This window comes from Rhinolophus sinicus, chromosome X (genome assembly GCF_036562045.2).
Source record: "Rhinolophus sinicus isolate RSC01 chromosome X, ASM3656204v1, whole genome shotgun sequence".
Classification (NCBI taxonomy): domain Eukaryota; kingdom Metazoa; phylum Chordata; class Mammalia; order Chiroptera; family Rhinolophidae; genus Rhinolophus; species Rhinolophus sinicus.
This window is the reverse complement of record NC_133768.1, coordinates 9,171,080-9,192,344: the sequence shown is the minus strand read 5'-3', so window position 1 is coordinate 9,192,344 and position 21,265 is coordinate 9,171,080. Positions and strand designations below refer to the sequence as shown.

Sequence of the window (21,265 nt, the reverse complement as noted above, 5' to 3'; positions counted from 1 at the left end):
GTAAAAACAAACAAACAAAAACAGAGAACAAGTGCCCTCGAACATGGACAGCTGTTTCTACCTGCTGCCCACTCTGGTATCAGGACTCAATAGCCACATAGCTACTGGAATAAATGCTTGTCTTGATCTTCACCTACCCACATAGTTTTGGACAATAGCTTTCATGAACAGAATAACCTAGGTGCATTTCCTCCAGCTGAAGAACCTTTAGTATATGCCATAGAGTGAAAAGAAAATCTCCCACTTTGGAATAAAAACAGCCATATACAGGTGTCCCTGAGTCTTCCTTCCAAATTATTGGTATGCTACCAACCAGCAAGACGTTTGTACCCCAAATTTGCTAACCAAACTGAAAGTCTGCACACCTATGCACACAGATGCACAAATGTGTTCATCTAACAGTAAATAATTTGGTCATTTTGGGTATATATGCTTTGTGTCATGCGGAAATCTACTGTGGGTTGTTAGAGTATTTTGGGGATATTTGAGGGAAATCATTTGGAGTTTTTCGATGAGTTGGGAATGCATTATTTTTTTCTTTTTAAATTAAAGTAATAATACACTCTTTGTATCAAAACTCACCACCCAATATGTTTTTCAGCAGAGGTTGGTATTGAATAAAAGTACAGGATCGGGGAGCAGAGAGAATCATTAATTTCATTAGAAGTGAGATGATCATTTATTTTATTAGAAATGTCCAGGGGATTTGAATAGCGGATTAGCCATGTGGGTCAGTACAATCTTCTTAATTACAAACTGAAAATACTAATTCCTTTGAAATATAGATACGTTCACATTGTACTTCAGTCAGAATCCCCGGATCAGGTAACAGTGGTAAAGCACCTACTGAAAGGTTAAGTGAACTGTGAGAGGAGGCCATTGGGTGCCAGACAAATTCTGGCAATTTCTTTTTTGTCTATTGGCTGGCTCCCACTGAGCAATTCTGAGTCACCCTTCAGATGTCTTACACTCACTCACCAGAGTAGCAGCTCCAGCCAGGGGTCAGGTTCCCTCTGATAACAATAGAAAGATAGTTCTGTGCAAGATTTGGAAGTGTGGTTTCACTGCAAAATATCAAATGTCGGGGTTTGGCAGACTCACTTTCATACGCACAGGTTACAAAGCTGGAAATGACAAACAAGGTACATTTGCTGCTTGTGTGGGGGACAGAGGCTACCCTGGCATTTCTATGGAGGTGCTTTTCCGGGACTGTGGTTATACCAGAAATAAAGATGACAGGACCTTGCTGGGCAGTGGGAAGGTTGGGCTAGAGCAGTGGTTCTTAACCCTGGCATATGCACTGGATTCACCGGGAAAGCTTAAAAAAAAAAAAATGCCACCTGGGACCTATCTTCAGAGATTCCAGTGTAATTGGTCTAGGGTACAATCTGGGGACTGGAATCGTCTGAAAGCTCCCCAGGTTGATTCTAATGTGCAGCATGATGGGGCAACTATTCAATGAAAGTGCAATAAATCACGACTACCATGACAACCTTTTGATGCATGGCCACAGTCTGCCCAAAGGGAAGGAACTGGAAACTCAGTCACTAGGATCAGATACCTAGGGGCTTAAGCTTTGCCCATAACTGGAATATCGGGAGTGGTCCAGGGTCACTCAGCCTAGAAGAATCATCTAACTCAGGGTTTCTCAACCCTGGCACTACCAGACTGCAATTTAGATCAGATCATTCTTTGTGGTGGGGACCTGTCCTGTGCACTGTGGGATGTTTAGCAGCATCCCTGGCCTCCACCCACTAGATACCAGTAGGATCACCCCACCCCCTAGTCAAGACACCCAAAATGTCTCCAGGGACAAAACTACTCCCAGTTGAGAACCATTAACCTTGATGGAATCTATATATAGCATAGGATCCCTTCACTTCAGACACCAGAGGCCTCAGAAGTAATCACAAGAGGGCAGGAGTCAGAATAAAAAGAGGCCCTACCCAAAGCTGTCAGAATATTTATATGGAGTGCTCTGAAGATCTTGGGACCTGTTGAGGGGGAGCAGGGAGAGGTATGGGCCAAGGTGCTTGCAGGAGGCCGAAACACCTGCAGTAGCACATCTGGTCTGAACAAAGTCCCGTCTGCAATGGCCCGAAACTATAAATTACACAAAGGAACTGGAAGTTAAATGAGTAATTTGACATGCTCGGAGGCCTCTGTCTAGGCAGTACAGAGATGGTGGTCCATATGCAGCTTCACCTCGAACTTGTCATGTAATTGTACCTATTCCAGGGCCCTCTGAGGATTCTCATAGATGGCACAAAAGTGACCCACTTGGACAAGAGCTGAGTCAGTCCTGTTCCAATTCAAGATCAAAACAGATAAATCTCCCCAATGTAATAAATCAAATGCCATTTTGGTACACTGCCTTTGGTGCACTGCTAAACGTTTGTAATTACTCTTATTGTCAGCTTTTTAAAAGTTATTCCTAATGTGAGAAAATTCCCCGGAACCTAAAGAAAATCAAGGATCCTATTGGGTTTTATTATGAAAGTCCTCACTGTCGAAATATTAAAATCTCTGATTGCTGTATTCATATTGTCTCTTGCTTCTGTCTTAAGAGAGAAATCTAGCTATCACAATCTTTGAATTTATAGGAGCTTCTACTCTCCCACGAAATTTATACTCCAATGAAACATTACCCTTTGGGAAGGTGCCCATTTCATAATAACTCACAAACATCAGCAGGTACAACCAGACCAAAAAGAAAGATGACAGGATACAGAAAAATAAAACATTGCTTTGATCAATACTTCAAACACCTATGGTATGACTAGTTCAGTAAGTATACAAATGAGTCTGTCAAACCCAGCTCCATTATTGGACACCCCTGCTGTTCTCATCACATTGTTCATCTTGATCTAAAACAAAAAATCTAATAACAAAAAACAACTTATCTTTCATTTTGTGATATGCAAATTGAGGAAACAAAGTGTGATGACCCGAACTAATGACAGTGTGGGGAGGGGGGATAAAAGAGCTCGTGCATTTATGGAACTTAAAATCACATGAAGTCAGGGTTGAGGACACGGCTCAAGGGTGAGCATCAAAAAATTTCTCCAAAAATAAACTTTCCAACTAAAATGGTAGACATTGACTAGTATCTGTGCTCTCTCATCCACAGCACTTTGCTAGACTGCACTGACTAGCTCCCCCTGCAGGTACTGGGGACACATGCTTGCATTCTGGCCAACTGTGTTGGCAGTGCCACATATTAGCCTGGCCCTGAAACCTGTGACATCCACCAGATTCACTCTCTCTTCCCCCTCCAGTGGGTACTACGACACCCTAGAAGATGGTCAGCCCCTAGACCAGGGGTGGCCAAACGTTTCCCTGAAAAGGGCAGGTAGAAAAAATATTTAGACTTTGCAGGCCATATAATCTCTGTCACAACCTTTCAAACCTACCCTTGTAGCACAAAAGCAGCCACAGACAATAAGTAAACAAATGAGCATGGCTGTATTTCAGTAAAACTTTGGATGGTAGACACAGAAATTTGAATTGCATATAATTTTCCTGAGTCACTAAATATTATTCTTTTGATTATTTTTAAACCATTCAAACATTGGGAAAATGTAAAAAACATACTTGGCCCATAGGCCATAGTTTGCCCCCCTAGACTGAAAGATGCTAAGTCCCTCCTCCCCACACACCCTACCCTACCAACCCCTGCGTTGGACAATGACAAAAGTAAGAAATACATTTTATTGTGTGTTAAGTCTCTGAGTGTGTTTCAGCAGTTGGAATACTCTAATACATAAGCAACTGCAGAATCTTGACCATCGTGAAAATAAGGGAGATCATATAAACTGTTTCAGAAATAAAGGGTTTCCTTGGAGAAACACTAATGCTCCCATCTGAGTCCTCGGGACGAGCTTCAGCATCCAGATTTCCGTGAACTTAAAGATTTATTTACAATTTTTAAGCAAGCAGACTTTCATGTTTTCCTTCCCTCGCTCTTTTTAACATTTGTCAAGGATAATCTGATGGGAAAACTTCCTAAGAGTTTTAGAGACAAACCCTGCCAGTCACCGATTTCGAAATGACAGATACTTGAGAACAGAAATGGTACTTGCCTCAAAGAAAGAAGGTACAATTTCATTCTAGGCAATGGCCTTGATTCCCACTTGATGTGATGAACTGATCGCATGTAACTGATATACAATGACATATACTAATAACTCATTTTCTTACCTGCAGACAGAATTACGAGTCCATTTAATGTAATATAGGAAATACTCTACTTGAATCATTATTATTCCACATCTAAAAAATACTCCAAATAGACACTGTAATCAAGCCCCTACCATTCCCAATTTTAAAGACGTTATAATTTCATTTAAGGACAGTAAAAGTGCAAAGAAAGGATTAATTAATAAATTTGAAGATTTGAAGATTATTATATTTTATTATCTTAGAGCATCCACATACTTTTTTTCAAGAGGAATTCTTTTTAAAAATAAAATTTAATGACTTTTTTATCATACTGAATTTTTAAACATGTAAACTTTATATTTGAGATGTAAAGAGATATGAAACTAACTTAATATGATAAAGTACAAATGTATCATGATTGAATAATAATTACACTTATTAATTACATATTGTGACAGATAACAGTGACCCTTAACCTTTTTTAGAAAAATTTTATCAACAGTTTATAGCAAACTATAGATCACTTTCTTAAAGGGCCAATCTTGTATTGCCAGGGATAGCAAATTTTTTTGTGTTTTTGTTGGTAAAGGGACAAATAATAAATAGTTTGGACTTTCTGGGTCATTCTATCTCTGTGGCAATTACTCACCTCTGCAGTTGCAGTGTATAAGCAGCCATAGACAATGTGTAAATGAATGTCTGTGACAGTAATCTAATCCTATTAATAAAACTTTATTTGCAAAAACAGGCCCTTGCCCTAACTGTAGTTTGTCACCTGTTGTAGTGTTTCCCAGTGGTAACCTAAATGTCCTACAATAGATGACTGGATAAAGGAGATGTGGTACATATACACAAAGGAATACTATGTTGCCATAAGAAAAGATGAAATACCGTGTTTCCCCGAAAATAAGACCTAGCCGGACAATCAGCTCTAATGCGTCTTTTGGAGCAAAAATTAATATAAGACCTGGTCCTATATTACATTATATTACATTACATTACATTATATTATAAAGACCTGTTCTTACATTATAGTAAAATAAGACTGGGTCTTATATTAATTTTTGCTCCAAAAGATGCATTAGACCTGATTGTCCTGCTAGGGCTCAGTTTTGGGGAAACACGGTAGTGCCATTTGCAACAACATGGATGGGTCTTGAGATTATTATGCTCAGCTAAATATGTCAGACAGAAAAAGTCAAGAACCATAGGACTTCACTGATATGTGGGATGTAAAACTGAAAGCAACAAAGGAATAAGACAAACAAATAAAGAAACAAAAACTGATAGGCACAGACAATAGTTTAGTGGTTACCAGAGGGGAAACGGGGAGGGGAAATAAAAGAGGGTAAAGGGGGTCAAATATATGGTGAACTGACTCTGGGTGGTAAATACACAACGTGATATATAGATGATGTATTACAGAATTGTACACTCGAAACCTATGTAATTTTACCAACCATTGTCACTCTAAGAAATTTTAATTAAAAAAGTAGTTTCCTCACCTCTTAAAACATTGGTATTTAGGAAGGAAATTCTAAGGACTATCATTATTAAGAATATAATATATTCCAAATATAATAATTATGAATATAATTTGGACTATAAGGGTAAATCTTACTTTCCTTACCAGTTTCTGGAAATGTTCGGTCAAGCTAAACCCCTTTCCAAAAATGGACTTTCAAAAAGATTTATATATAAATGTGGATTTTTTTTGTTACTGATTTTAGTTTTAAGATTAAATTAAGTATCCATTCAACTATCAATTTACAGGAAATACAAAGAACAAAGAAACCTGTTAAGCCATACCATGAAACTGAAATCAGCCAAGTCCAGACTGTGTAGAAATTCTACAGAATAAATGACTCAGGCTCTTCAAAAAACACATTATAAGAGAAAGAGAGAGAGAGAGAAAGGAAGGAACCTATAGATTAAAAGACACTTAAAAGACACATCAATCACCTGCAAAGTGTAGGCCTTATATGGATTCTAATTTATACAAACAAATTACAAAACAATATATTTTGGACAACTGTAAATTTGAACACTAAATGCACAGTTGATATTAAATAATCATTGTTAATATTTAGGTGTAATTAAAAAAACATGAGGCTTATTGAGAATCAACTAGATCTGGGTATATAAAAACCTTTGGAGTAAATGCCGAGAAGAAAGTGGTAGGAGGAAATGTTTTAATAAAGACTTTTCCAGAAATCCTCAGGAGTAATATCTAAATATAGTGCTTCTTTATAAATTTGTGGTCAAGAAGGAAAGTCATATAATGCAAAAGTAAATAAATATGTTGATACCAAGAATGAAATAGAATTTAATTGGCAAATAAATATGGAAGATATTTGTTCAAATGCTAAAAGCACTAATAAAACACATGAAGTCTGATTGCCAACATGAAATCTGGTATGAAATCATCTTTTCTGGCAGACATTTCATTCATGATTAGGATAAATTGAGCATGTCTGAACACGCCAAATCATCTATTTTCTGATACAGCTGTAAAATAAATATGAAAAAAGAACAGTTGCTCTAAAATTTAGCTATATACATTATAAAAAATGATGCAAAAATTTATTTCTTACAAATAAGGACAAACTTTAAAAATAATTTTTAGGGGGTGGCCAGTTAGCTCAATTGGTTAGAGTGTGGTACTAATAATATCAAGGTTGCCGGTTCGATCCCTGCATGGGCCACTGTGAGCTATGCCCTCCTTAACAAATAATAATAATAATAATAATTTTTATTCTATTAAACACAGTCTGTTACCATCACAGGAAAGATTATGCATAAGAAATATCCTCATATGCACTAACTTTAGGAAATAAATTTAAACACTTGTGTTTTTGTGTGTGGAGAATAAGGTTTCTCACTGAGGGCTCAGAAGAGGAGGATAAAGAAAATGACAAGGCTGACGAAACACCCAATGATTCAGTTCTTGAAAACAAGTCTCTTCAAGAAAATGAAGAAGAGGAGATTGGAAACCTAGAGCTTGCCTGGGATATGCTGGATTTAGCAAAGATCGTTTTTAAAAGGCAAGAAACAAAAAGAAGCTCAGCTTTACGCTGCGCAGGCACATCTTAAACTTGGAGAAGTTAGTGTTAAATCTGAGAATTACGTCCAAGCTGTGGAGGAGTTCCAGCTCGCCTAAATCTCCAAGAGCGGTATCTGGAAGCCCATGACTGTCTCCTTGCAGAGACCCACTAGCAGCTGGGCTTGGCCCATGGATATAGATCTCAGCACGATGACGCTGTGCACAGGTCAGCAAATCTATTGAAGTCATTGAGAAGAGAATGGCTGTACTAAATGAGCAGATGAAGGAGGCTGAAGGCTCAACTACTGAATATGAAAAAGAAATTGAGGAGCTAAAGGAACTGCTACCTGAAATTCGAGAGAAGATAGAAGATGCAAAAGAGTCCCAGTGTAGTGAGAATGTAGCCGAATTGGCTCTGAAGGCAACTCTGGTAGAGAGCTCTACTTCAGGCTTCACTTCTAGGGGAGGAGGCACTTCAGTCTCCATGATTGCCAGTAGAAGGCAAACAGATGGTGCTTCCCCATCAAATTGTGTGACCGATATTTCCCACCTTGGCAGAAAGAAGAGGAAACCAGAGGAAGAGAGCCCCCGGAAAGATGATGCAAAGAGAGCCAAACAAGAGCTGGAGGGGAATGGAGGTAGTGGGAATGCAGTCTCCTGTGGAGATGAAGTTTCGGAAAACATGAAGGAGGAGGCTGAGAATCAGGCTGAAAGCCAGGCAGCAGTAGAGGGGACAGCAGAGGCTGGCGCTATAGTTGAAAGCACTGCATGTTAAGAAGGTGCAGAGCCTTCCTCCCAAGGGAAAGTATTTTGTATATAATGTATTCTTTCACTTTTGGGGGATTCTTTTTGTACAACTTCAATAAAGATCGTAAGCAAAGAAAAAAAAAAGAATAAGGTTTCTCAACCTTGGCATTATTGATATTTGGGGCAGGATAATTCTTTGTTATGGGCGCTGTCCTGTGAATTGTAGGATGTTTAATACCATTACTAGCCTTTCCTCTCTACATGCCAGTAGCAGCACCCTAGCCAGTTGTGACAACCCAAAAATGTCTCCAGAAATGGCCCAGTGTCCCCTGGAGACAAAATCACCCCCAGTGGAGAATGACTAGCATAGATCAATTACTGTCTTCAATTCCAAAAGAAATTACTATCCATCAACACTGCAATATGTTAGGACCTACAGGCTTACACAAACCAGTGATATTTCCTAAGTCATAAATATGGCAGGATATTGCCTTTCAGATTTCTAATTTATACCTAAGCTTGTTGTCAAGCATTCTTTCCGATCAGACTCTTAGAACATATTTAATTTGGGAATTATTTCAGGCTCCAGTGGTACCAATCAAAGAAAAACAAAAGTCCCTTAAATATGTGGATTTATCTTTCCCAAATATTCCAATGATTTACAGAAAAACATGCTACAGCAATACAAGGGCAGAGTCTCACGTGCATTTCAAGAAAAAAAAATCATAAACTGCCCAAGAAGGTGACTGAAAACGCTATTCGCTCAGGATTCATGACTTAAATTTAAAGCATGTATTTCTACTTTTCAAATGAAATAATGTTTTTCATTATAAATTTTTCATTTACATAGAAAATTTTCAGAGAACCATAAAAGACATTTGTGAGGGTTTTCTTTTTCTTTTTGCCTGATTTCCAAATGTAGAAATTAGTTTTAAATTATTATCTACTCTTTCATTTCTACTTGTCTCTGATTTTTAAAAAACTTAGTTTCTTCCTTAAGTTTATTATTATATTTTTGTATCATGATTATAAAAGTTACACATTTATACACATGCGGGTCATCCCGTCCACGTATCCACAACTGAAATGTGTAACCTTTTAAAAATAAAGATACTTTTAAAATATCTTTACTGAATATACAGTTTTTGATAAATATGTACATACCTACTCTTGTTCACTGCTTTTCTAATGCCATAGTTTTTCTTTTTGTTTGTCTCTTTCTGATAAAAAGTCATGTTCTTTCTATGACCCTACTCTTAATTTCAAATATATGCGCTGAGAAATGGCTCTAGATAAAATATAATACTGGATAAAAAGTACAATAATGAATGCTAGATATAAAATACTATACTGAAATCTAAGCACTGACTTTTAATCTTATAAAGCAGCTAAATAGAACTAATTACTTCATTAGTTATGTGTGCCAAAAAACCTAAACGTTTTCCCCATTTTGTTTCTGATATTGAACATGCATGAATTTTGATATCTCAAAAAAATTTGTAGTTATCTAATGGTGAACCAAAAAACCACGTTGTCCTGCAAGAAAAAATAAAACTAGCCCAAATCATCAGTAACTTTGGCCTCTTTATTGGTATGATCATACAGAATTTGGAAAACCTCTCTTCCCACAAGAAAGGCATGGGGAAAGACAACTACTATTAACTACAATTAAATTTAAGAATTTAAAAGGAGAGAACATTTCATCCTCTCCTCATTGCTTTATTCCTATTTGTCCTTGAGGTTGGTCCATTTAATTTCATGCTCAAAGCCATTACCATCCATATCTTCCTAGAAGGGATGTGTAACACTCTGCACACCTGGGCTCTCAATGGTCACTATTTGATGAGCTCACTGAATTCCATCCTCTGATGCTACACCCTCTTCCCAGCTCCCAGAAGGCCAGGACAACATTGGTAGATGGGAGGGCCATATGAGGGTATGAAATGAACCCATAAAAAACCCACCCTATATGTTAATAAGCCTGGTATTTAGCAGAGTTAGCACGCAAAGTGAATACTGAGTGGATGAATGAAAGAACGAATCATAAACAAACAAAGATCAAAATCAGATACCACCAGGACAAGTTGTTCTATTGATGACGGTTGAAGAGGAGAGATGAATTCCCGGGAGTTGGATTAAAACTAAATTTAGAGGCTGTTTTAACTCCCGTTTCTATCTCCTCCCCAGCAGTGTTCAATCCCTTCATAAGCCATTAGCATGTTTCCTTTTTTCCCCAACTTTGCAAATAGTAACACTGCTGCACCACTGCTTTGTCTGATTTTCGAACACCCAATCCCACTGCTCCTAAAGTACTATATATATATACACACACATATATATTTGCATTTTAAATGGAAGCAAATTTATTTTAACTTTGTTTTGGATAGTTTTTGATATTCTGGAGTTGGTGGCAATTTTGCGGGAGGCTGCACATCAGAGCAGCCAGAAATGCAGTAGGAGAAAACCAAGAGTGCCGCTCATTATAATGATCTCTCAGTGGTTTCCATGCACCTCTGCTCAAGCCAGAGCAAAGGCAATGATCTGCTGGATAACTTGTCCTTGACAATGGGTCATCTCTCGCCTTCAGGATTGACTAACTCCCTTTGTAATTAATCTGTACTTCGGTAGCTCTAATGAAAGTTTTATATTGTAAAATGCCAACACAGCAATCTATCCTTAGCATAGCACTCACACTGTGTTACTCTCAACACAGACACACACACACACACACACTCACACACACTCACTCACACTCAGCCTGAATATTAAAAGGAAGCCCTCTGCTCACACAGTCTACCAGTCCGTTCATTCCTGCTCAAGCTAATTCTTTTGCTAAACCCCACAGGGTCATTTACAAACTTAAAGAAGGGAAGCATATCATGTGCAGCAGCCAGCTAAGAAATAAATTAGCCAATTGTTTCACTTCCTCGTGGATTATGCAGTAGGAAAAGGCCGAAGATACCTCCTTGAAGGAGGCAATTTAATTCAAATATTGGAACAGTTGCTGTGTCCAAACATCTTTTTAAACCATATGGTAATACAAAATGAATAGAGCACAAATCCTGCCTTCAAGAAGTTTCCCTGCCTTGTTTACAGGGCCCACAACAGTCTGCCTCCACTCCCAATCTACCCCATGTCACTGACTGCCTCCCGTGGAAGCTTCAGTTAGACCACGCTGCTTTCCAGCTGCAAGCCATCAGCTACCTGTCCACGTTTGCCCTGGACTTCCCATTCAGCAACTGCCCTGTTCACTCCAGCTCATCACAGTGACCTTTGTATCTCGGAGTCCTAAACCGCAGCAGAGTTAATTAACGGTTTTCGAAAGAATGGAAGAAAACCATCTCATGGTGGGTCATGGTTAGGGCTAAGGTTATAAAAGTAAAGACCATGAAAACAACTAATTTAATAAAATCACTATTGTGAGGGGGGGGGGAAATGAAGACCAAATAAGACAGTTCTTGGAAGTTCTTGATTCAAACTTAGCTCCCCAAACATGTAGGGTTGCCAGATAAAATATAGGACACCCAATTTAATTTTCATTTCAGATAAACAATGAATTTTTCTTTTTAGTGTAAGTATATCCCAAATAGTGCATGGGACATATTCCTACTCAAACAAATAAATAAATAAATAAACAAACAAACAAACAAACAAACTAATTCATTGTTTACCTGAAATGCAAATTTAACTGGGCATCTTGTATTTTTATTTGTTAAATCTTGTAAACTTATAAATATACCACTTTGAGATTCCTTTAGGTTAAAATATCTCACTTTTGAATTAAAAATAATCCCTAGAAGGCCCATACCCTCATGTCAAATATTTTAAACAGTCCCCACTCAGCATTCATGGCCTCAGAAAATTGGATTGGTGAACAGGGGAGAAGATTGGAGAGTGGGCAAATTTACAGCTTGAAGCATCTGTATCTTTCATATTGGGTAAGACTACATAGAATTTATGATTATAAAACACATACGGAAACTAAACATGGGTCACCAAAAGTTAAGAAAAGAAATAGGAGAGGCCAGGAAACAATGAGGAATTTCAATGGGGTTCCTGATGGCAGCTGGGGTGCTGCTGAATATTATTTCTGGGTTTTCATTGACTCCCTGCAGCATGAATTATTGCATTACTTCTTTCTGAAGAAAACCTGTACTTAACCTCACACAGTATTTGAAAGGCCTTTGCACTTGCTTATACTTCCTACTATACCCTTAGCTCCCTAAAGCCAAGGCATCTTTTATTTATTCTTGTGTCCCAGACATGGTAGGTAAGCATAAAGATTTGCTCCCCCTTGTGGTTGACTGTGTTGGTATGTCCGCATTTAACTGAAAGGCTGTAAAACTCAGCATAATCTAGTTCACAGATCATTCCAACATTGTTCCCTCCCTGCCAGAATCCCACCCAACCCAGGTGTTTGCCAATCTAACCTCTCTAGGTAAGGCCAGTATGTTCCACTGAGTCCCAAATAAAGCATCAGGGAGAAGGCGAAAGAAGTAGAAAGAATACAAAACATGGCAGATGTTCTACTCCCATGTAGCCTTTTCCAGTGGGTTCTATTCCCCACATTTTTCTCTCTTCTTTGACTTAGGCTGGTTCTTATGGGTGACCATACATCCCTCTTTGCTTGGGACAATTCTGGTTTATTTCTGTTGTTCCAGAATGATTATCAATATCCCCATCCTCCACGCTCTGTTTCACTTTCAGTTCCCTGGTTTGGGTGGTCATGCCACTCATAGAACACTCAAGAACTCATTTTAAATAGAGAGGTGGCATGAAACTTCCCAACACAGTACACAAATGTTTGTCCTCAGAATGGCCATGATAAAGACATTCGCCCCAGTTAATTAGTGCTTCTCTTCTGCTCTGCTCAAGAGCTAGAAACTCGAATATCACACTCTTACAGTGGGAATTACTGGACTTTTGAATCTCTTCTGTTGGTTCCCAATCATGATGAAAAGACTAGCTGCACATAAGAATCACATAGGCTCTGGGAGTTTTCAAAAATATGCAGAATCACAGGACAGTGGTACCTCAGTTTTCCAACGTAATCCATTCTGGAAGACCGTTTGAGTTCTGAAACGTTGGAAAACCGAGGCACAGTTTCCCCATAGAAAGCAATGCAAAATGGATTAATCCGTTCCAGACCTTTAAAATCAACCCCTAAAACTGCAAATTTAGCATGAATTTTACTATCTAATGATACATACCACAGATCTATAAAATTTACGGCGTTGGTAAACCGAAATGTTCGTCAACGGAGACTTTCAAAAACCGAAGTAGTAACTGTACTCCCCACTCCCTAGGAGGTTCTTATCTAGCAAATCTGGGTAGGGCCAAGAAATCTGTGTTTTTTTAAAGTTCACCCAAGTGAGTCTTCTGTACAAGTATCTGGCAACTACTGATCTGATGTAATCACCTCACATCTGGTTGTAAGCAGCTAGATATTTATAAGTTGAGCCACGTGGGGCCTTGTGTGTAAGCCTGAGCCTGGCAGGCTGTTCAATGCTTCGTTGGAGCACAGGAAAAAAGGAACTGCTAAGCTAAGAGGAAACTACCGGAGGAATAAGCAAGCCATGTGCTAATTGCTTTACAAGCCCTGCATCATTTAATCCTTTACAATGAGAAGGCTGACACTAAATTAATCAATTTGCTCAAAGTTATACATCCAATGGAGGCACTCAGATCTAATTCAAGCCAACTTCAGAGCCTGAATATACCCACTATCCTCTCTATATACAAAGGCATATTTGCCATTAGAAATATTTTTAATGGTTCCTTGTAGTTAGGACTAAAAACAAAACAAAACGAAAACAGAGGAAAGGGTGAATGGTTGAAAATTGTTGATTCAGTAGCTCTACGCAGATGACTAGAAGTGACTAGAAATGATAGTTAAATAACAGGAAGCAAATAGGAAAGAAAAACTCCTTAGTTTGTGTCCTGAATTCCACATTCAGATGTGGGACTGTCCCTGGGGCAGGTCAGCCCCATTGAAACCATAACCTCCGACCAGCCTATCTCACCATTCTTGTTAGTCCTCCTTTTCATGACTTTGAGGCCACATATCTTGATTTAAAAAGGTTCAATTTGTTGCGTGGGGTATAATGGGTGGAGGGTGATGGCTAGGTCTGACTTCCACGACTTGTTAGATTTGGCTCAAAACTAAGATGGAGGTCCTGTGACATAACATTGACATGCCTCTTGTTTATATGCCCAAAGGTGGGCTCAATAACTTGGTCTCCATTTGCCATTGCTCAGCCCCTTATACAATTTATGTACAGGATGGCTGGCAGAATCATTGTTGGAGATTTAAATGTGAGGAGGGCAATGGCACTGCTGTAAGTTTCCTCACAGCCAATCCAGTTGGAAAGGATCACTGCCCCGTGAGCCACTTCTCAAGTGATAACTATGTGAATATGAGAGGAAAACAGCTGGTCAGATTCATCTGCAGATATAATTTAATCCTACTGAATTGCAGTGTATGGGACAGAGCCAATGGGCCAGGGGTAACCTTTGGGTAAAACAGGTGGAAGCAGGAGAAAGAAGGCATGGAAGAGCCTATGGAACAACAGTAGTTAGAAAGAGAGAAAAAGGACTTGGATCATAAATTTTCAGTGGAAAGCAAAGGATACATTTAAGGGGAGTCAAGAGAATTGAATGCAGCAGAAAGGTCTAGAAAAATGAGGACTAAAGGATATTATTGAATTTTGCAAAATGGTTTTTTTGTGACCTTCGTGAGAGGTGCTACAGTACAATAGCAGGATGTAGGGTAACTGCTGAGAATTAAGGAAGAATCAAAGAGTAGAGAAATGAGAGCAGCTGGCATAGACAATATGTTCCAGGATTTGGGTAAAGAAGTGAAGGAGAGAGCAATGTTGGTAGCTCAAGGACGAGCAGAGTAAGAGCAAGACCATTCTAAGATGGGTGAGGTCAATGTATGACTAATACCTGGAGGAAAGATCAGTGAAGAGAGAGAAAGCAAAGATGAAGCTGAACAACAGGGCAATGGAATGGAAAATAAAACCATTCAATTGAGGATGAGGGAAAAACGAAATGTGTAGGGATAGGGGGTTACAGGAGACCGACACAGAGCTCCGTCAAGGGGTAGCATGGGAAGGATTTTCAATGTGCAGAAGGGAAGGAATGAAGGGCAAGAAATGAACACATCAAGATCATGTTATATGCCAGAAACTACACTGGGTCCTTCATAGTTGGCATTTTATTTAAAACACCTAACATCTTATGACAAAAGTATATTGCTCTTTGCAAAAGAGAGAACTGAGGATCATAGATATTAAGTGAATTTCTATGGTGGACCCAGGATTAAAACACAAACCTCACTGATCTCCCTGACTTGACTCCATGATGAAATAAAAAAAGGAAAGAGATGTTCCAGGGGGTACGGGAGGGGGGAGTTTTGTCCACATCACAATTTCAGCCACTGTGAATTTTATCCCAATATCCAATGTGGCTATGTGATAATTCCTGCCAGAGTACCTCCTACCAATTCTACCAACTTATCTCACTTGTCATTTTGTAAGAGATAACTGCAAAAGGAGCACCTGTCATGTATAAAATTTGATATAAGTTCTCTGCAAACAAAAGATAAACTAAATTATGTTCCACTTGATATCATGAAAAACACCCAATAAATCCTCCAATTGATTCAGCCTTCTACAGATGAGAACAAGGGTGCTCTACAATTCTTAACTGCATCCTTAATATTTCACCTGGCAACAAAGTAATAAAAACCCCACGTGGACCCAAGAAGAAGACATTCTAATCCAATGGTCACCAACCTTGTGTCCTATACTGTCAAGGAATCCAGTCATTTAGCTGTGTGTAAACAAGTTTTAATATTCCATAAATCCAGTGAAATTTGGGGATCTAACCTGAGGGAAGCTGCTCAAGCTCTAAGAAATACCAAGCGTGTTTGCCTTTCACCAGAATCATATCAACTCTATGCGGAAACTATGGCATATTAAAAGCTTGGATGAACTATTGTCATGTAAGAAATTCTAGATCATGTCTGGTATGCTAGACCTTCTTACTAGTGAATACAATGCAGTGCCAGGAGTGAAAGAGTTCGAGTTTGTAACTGACCTTAAATATGAGCAACAAGTGAAATAATGGTATCACTGAAGAGCTTCTAAAGAATCTGAAAGTTTCCTGTATTATGTATTAGTACATTAATTGTGACATCACTAATGTCATGACATTACCATACACCATTTTCCACAATGTGCTCTTCCAAACATTAGTTCCATGGAGATTTTCATGAATGCTATGCAAAAATAGGAATCTGTGATCAGGTGGGTTTAGGAAAGGATGGTTTAAACAAAGTTCAAGAGCATCTTAAAGGGCAGGAGGAAGAAGAGTCTTTCATATGTTAAAGTATAAATCACCAAAGGGGTGGGATGATATCAGCATTTGCAAGACGTATTTGGCCAAAGGTGTTCTCTTGTGTAGGCTATTTGAAGGACAGCCAGGGGTTCCCCAAAACACACTTTGGGAGCACTGAAATGGACAAATGATAATTACATATCACTGAGAAAATCTGGATAAGAAACAGAAAATTAGTGGATATTGGTAAATCAATTTGATTGTCTCTCACTACCTCGCCATTATTTATTTTTTCTTACCAAATTTCCACTTCTATATATAAACACCTACCCACCATCGGAATTTTAAATCAGAAGTAGTAGAAGCCATTATCAAATATAACCAATGTTCTGTTGGCTCTCACCATCCTCAACTATTGGGGAGGCCACAGTTCCTTATGCAGCTGCCTCCAATGACTTCTAGGAGCCCTAAACAAGTACCTAGAGGCTCTTGAATAACCCTTAAGCCTCTATGCCATATCCACCATGTAATCCATTCATGCCTACACATTTGCACGGAAGTTCCTCCAGGAAGGGCCATGAGGTAGCTGCATCCCACGGGGTTCCACTGATGAACCACCAGGCACCCCTGATGCCACCACCAGACATCACCAGCTCCAGCATCAGCACGAGACCAGTGCCATCAAATAATTACACACTGTCCTTGAAATGCCATTTGTCTTGGAACTTGTCAATGTGTCATACGTACTCTCTTTCCTTTATTGCTACATTGTGTTGCACAGGACATCAAAGCCATGCTTCTTTGCATCCTTCCCTATCTTTCAATACAAAGGTAGCTTTCAGATTTTACTGTCAGAAGTCGACTCTCCATGGATCTCTGGATCTCTCCTATCTCTACACATCCTTGCAGCAGAGACTCTGATGCCCTTTGTCCGGGACTAATTTATCCTGAACAAAAGATGTTTGTATGAAGAATAGACTTTTAAGATAGAGTCCCTCTCTTCCTCCCAAGCAAAGGGCAGGTTTGCTTGTAGCACAAAAAGACAGAGATAGTGCCATCCTTTGGAGCAAATGGTATAGCTGATGACTGCCCATTGTAAGAGAATCGGGTTGTCTAAGCTCAGGGTTCCGTTCCTGTAATGGAAACAACTGCATACCTGGCATGCTTCCAGTCCTCTTCTTGTTGCCCTGTGAAAACTGGCGCTCAGGGAATTGATCCAAGTGCTTATACTCTAGGTCTACTTTGCTGTGAGTAATAAACTGTCTTTGACACAGGTATCGTGTCTTCTGTCAGCATCCATGAAATTGTGACAGGCTGCATTGTTAACTTTCAGTTAAGGCAGAAAGATCTCAGACCCTTCACAGATCTTGACATTTATATTTAGGGACCTATTCATTGGAATTCCGATCTAAATACAGATTATGGGAACCAAACCAGAAAAAAATCTAAGTGGCATTCATCGCTTTACTCTTAAGTGCCCGTCCTCAAGATCACTGAGACGTTGACACTAAGCCAAGTTTGTCTTTAGAATGAATCTCCCCCTTACCCTTGAAGTCCTGTTTCCTAGGAGTAAAAGAAACAAACAAACAAAACAAAACAACAAATGGCTGAAACTTCCTGAGTTTTTGTGCCAGGCACCAATTTTTTCATTTAATGCTCACAACCACTCTAGGAGGTAGTTCCCATCATTCCAACCCAGGCAGGCTGGTGCCATAAGTGAGGCAATAGACCCACCACCCCACATGGTCTCCAGGACTGCACACCACTTAGGACCAAGCAGGTTTAATCTTCATGTGTGATTCCTCTCACTTAACTGTTAGTATCGCTTACTGTTCATGCCTGTAGAAGAGACCTTGTTTGTAAAATGCTATGGATTGCCAGAAAACTCCTTCTGGGAGAGAGTGAGGCTCTTCCTTGTCCAAATGCCTTCAGGTCACACTACTCCAGAGAATTCCACCCATTGAAATGTCTGCCATCACAAACTTCCATCTGATGTGTGGATTTCTGCTGTTCCAGTTTCAGTTAAGCTGTGGAAATCAGAAAGGAGAAACGCAGGAAAGACTTTCCATTTCTGTCTAAATTATATCAGGTGTTTGGAACACTCAGAGCCTGTAGAGAAAGTTACTATTGATGAAGTGTTACCTTCACTCTGTTATGTAAAGTGCCATCAGGACGGCCATCTATCTTTCCTTATTGTTGGTTAAACAACTGGGGACCAATGTCTGATGAATGCTGACACAGTTCTGCCCTCATCTTGTGTACCATAATCACTCCCCCTATTTCCTCTTCCCTCGGGTACATTAGTGCTCACTTATACACATGACTCTGCTGTTAATAAAAAAGATTTACGTTCAAGTAAGATTTTATTCCTTCCATCAAATGTTTACTTAAGGAGGCTTTCTTACATAAAGTACTACCCTTTCTCAGTGCACAAGCAGATTTATCTTTTTGAACTCATTTCCTATCTTTCCATACTTCAAATCTTTGTCATGAGGATTTCACTTAGTGCAGGAATTTTGACATAGCATATTGTTTGTTTCATATATAGGATTTTTAAGAAAGGAGAAGTGTTAGACCATTACTATTAGAGGCTTAGAAACTGGCACAGGTCCTTCTCAAGATGTAGAGAAAGAAGGGTTTATTCAAAGACTGTCTTTGGTACAACAGGCCTTGTACAAATTGGAAATGGACATTTCCTAACTGGTACAAATTTAGAAAACAAAGAGATGGTACATATTAAAACCCATGAAAAAAGTTATGTCCTTTATCCCAGGAATATCATTCACAGATATTCATTGTAGGAAAGAAATTCCACGTTAAGAAAATTAATAACTGTCTGAACAGAGGAGCACACTTAAAGATTGGTCTCAAAGAGCACATAATCAGAGCCAAACTAAACGTCAAACAAAAGGTATGTGTAGTGCCCACTTACCAACAGAGACTTCTGGAAAAAGATCAGAAGGAAACAAAAGGAAGGTAACTACATTGTTCTCAGAATGGGAGGAAAGCAGGATATAATGCTTGTCTTAAATCTCTGCATTGCAAAACTGTTTTAGCAGCAAAATTTACTTTATAAAAGTAAATATTTTACCTGAAATCTTCCCTCTTCTTCCTACCTTTCTAAATTCTATTCGCTTAAAATACCCAAGTTAAGTTCCACTTTTACCACATCACTTTGAGCTTTACTTTTTTTTTTTTTTGACTCTATATCAACTTCCTAACCAGTAGTTCTCAAGTCAAGTAGGGGCAACTCTGTACCCCAAACAACACTTGGCAATATCTGGGGACATTTTGGGTTGTCATGACACGGGTATGCTACTTGTATGTGCTAGATAGAAGTCAGGGATGGTGCTAAACATCCTACAATACAGAGGACAGCCCTCCCACGGCCAAGTATGATCCAAAATGCCAAGAGTACCCAAAACCCTGCACGAAACCATAAAATTGTGTAATGTTTTAAAAATGTTTGCAAAATAAATGAAGGAAAATGAGCAAAAATTTTGAAAAGACACTTAACCAAAGAAGATATGCAAATGGAAAATAAGCATTTGAAAAGATGCTCAGCATCATTAGTCATCAGGGAAATGGAAAATTACACAATGAAAACCACTTCATACCCACTAGAATGGCCACAATCAAAGACAGATAATGAGAATCGTCAAGGATACTGAGAAACCGGAACTCGCAGACACAACTGGTAGAAATGTAAAATGGGAGCCGCTTTGGAAAAGTTTGCCAGTTTCTTAAAACATTAAACATACGATTTCTATATGACCTAACAATTCCACTTCTATTTATTTACTGAAGAGAAATACAAATGTATGTCTACACAAAGACTTCATGAACATGTAAATAGCAACTTTATTTGTAATAGCTAATCACTGGAAATCACCGAAATGCCCAGTATCTGGTGAATGAATAAACAAAATATGGTGCATAACCACAATACAATAATACTAAGCAATAAAAAGGAACAAACCACTTCTATGTGAAACAACACAGCTGACCATCAAGTATTTAATGAATGAGCTTAGGGTTTTCACAAAAATTGGAAAGATAACTACCAGTTTCAAATGTGAGAGCTATGGCTAAGAAAGAAAAGTGGAAAATTCATATTGTGATCTAAACAAAGACCCATCTAGTGCACACCTGGACATTCTTCAGGAGCCCAGAACCCACAAGGATTAATGCTCATTCCTATGAAATTGAATTGGTGCTCAGGGCATGTTTGAAAATTAAATTTTCCTTAGAAGTTTACATTCTTTCCATCTTGTTCTAAATTACCAGCCATCTACAACTCCATATAAAAGCATTCAAGGAATCATTACTATAAATATGTAGTGATTTGGGAGTGAATTTAGTTTCTAAAGAAAAAGGAAAAAGAATAATTAAATTAGAATGCATGCACGTTTTTACTTAATCTGCCATACCCACAGAAAAGCATAGAAAGTATCATTATTTGGACCATGAGATTACATTCTAGGTCATAATCTTAACTGTAATGGAGAAACTATTATATGTTAACCGAAATTATTCATTTCCTGGGAACAAAGAAAGACTCGTTTTCCCATTACCCCTTGCAGTTAGATGGGGATCCAAGTCAATGGAATGCAGTGGAAGACAAATAAGCTACTTCTAAAGCTGAACTCAAAAAAATCCTGCATATTACTGACACTGGGGATGGGGATGGCTAAAAACTGAGAAAGGACACACAAGGTTTTTTGTATATTATGTTTCTTGATCTGGGTGCTGATTTTAACAGTGTGCTCAGTTGTAAAAATTCATTAAGCTACACACTCATAATTGTGCATCTCTCTCTCTGTTTGTTATAATTTAATAAAAAGTTGATCAGGTATGATTTTACATCCCTCCTCCCCTGCTATGGACACTTTGCACCCACATGTTTCTGATGACAGAGTTGTGAGTTAGAAGCAGTCCCTGTAGAATACCAATACACTAGTACCTCGGTTT

At 38.6% G+C, this 21,265-nt stretch overlaps 1 protein-coding gene and 1 pseudogene across 5 annotated transcripts in view; one reads left to right on the top strand and one right to left on the bottom strand.

Annotated features, from left to right (window-relative positions):
- Window positions 1–7,979, top strand: part of LOC109454994 (nuclear autoantigenic sperm protein) — a 74,537-nt pseudogene extending 66,558 nt beyond the window's left edge.
- The window catches only part of FRMPD4 (FERM and PDZ domain containing 4), a 768,746-nt gene that overhangs the window by 416,827 nt on the left and 330,654 nt on the right, over window positions 1–21,265 (bottom strand). The gene's annotated exons all lie outside the window — the stretch shown is intronic.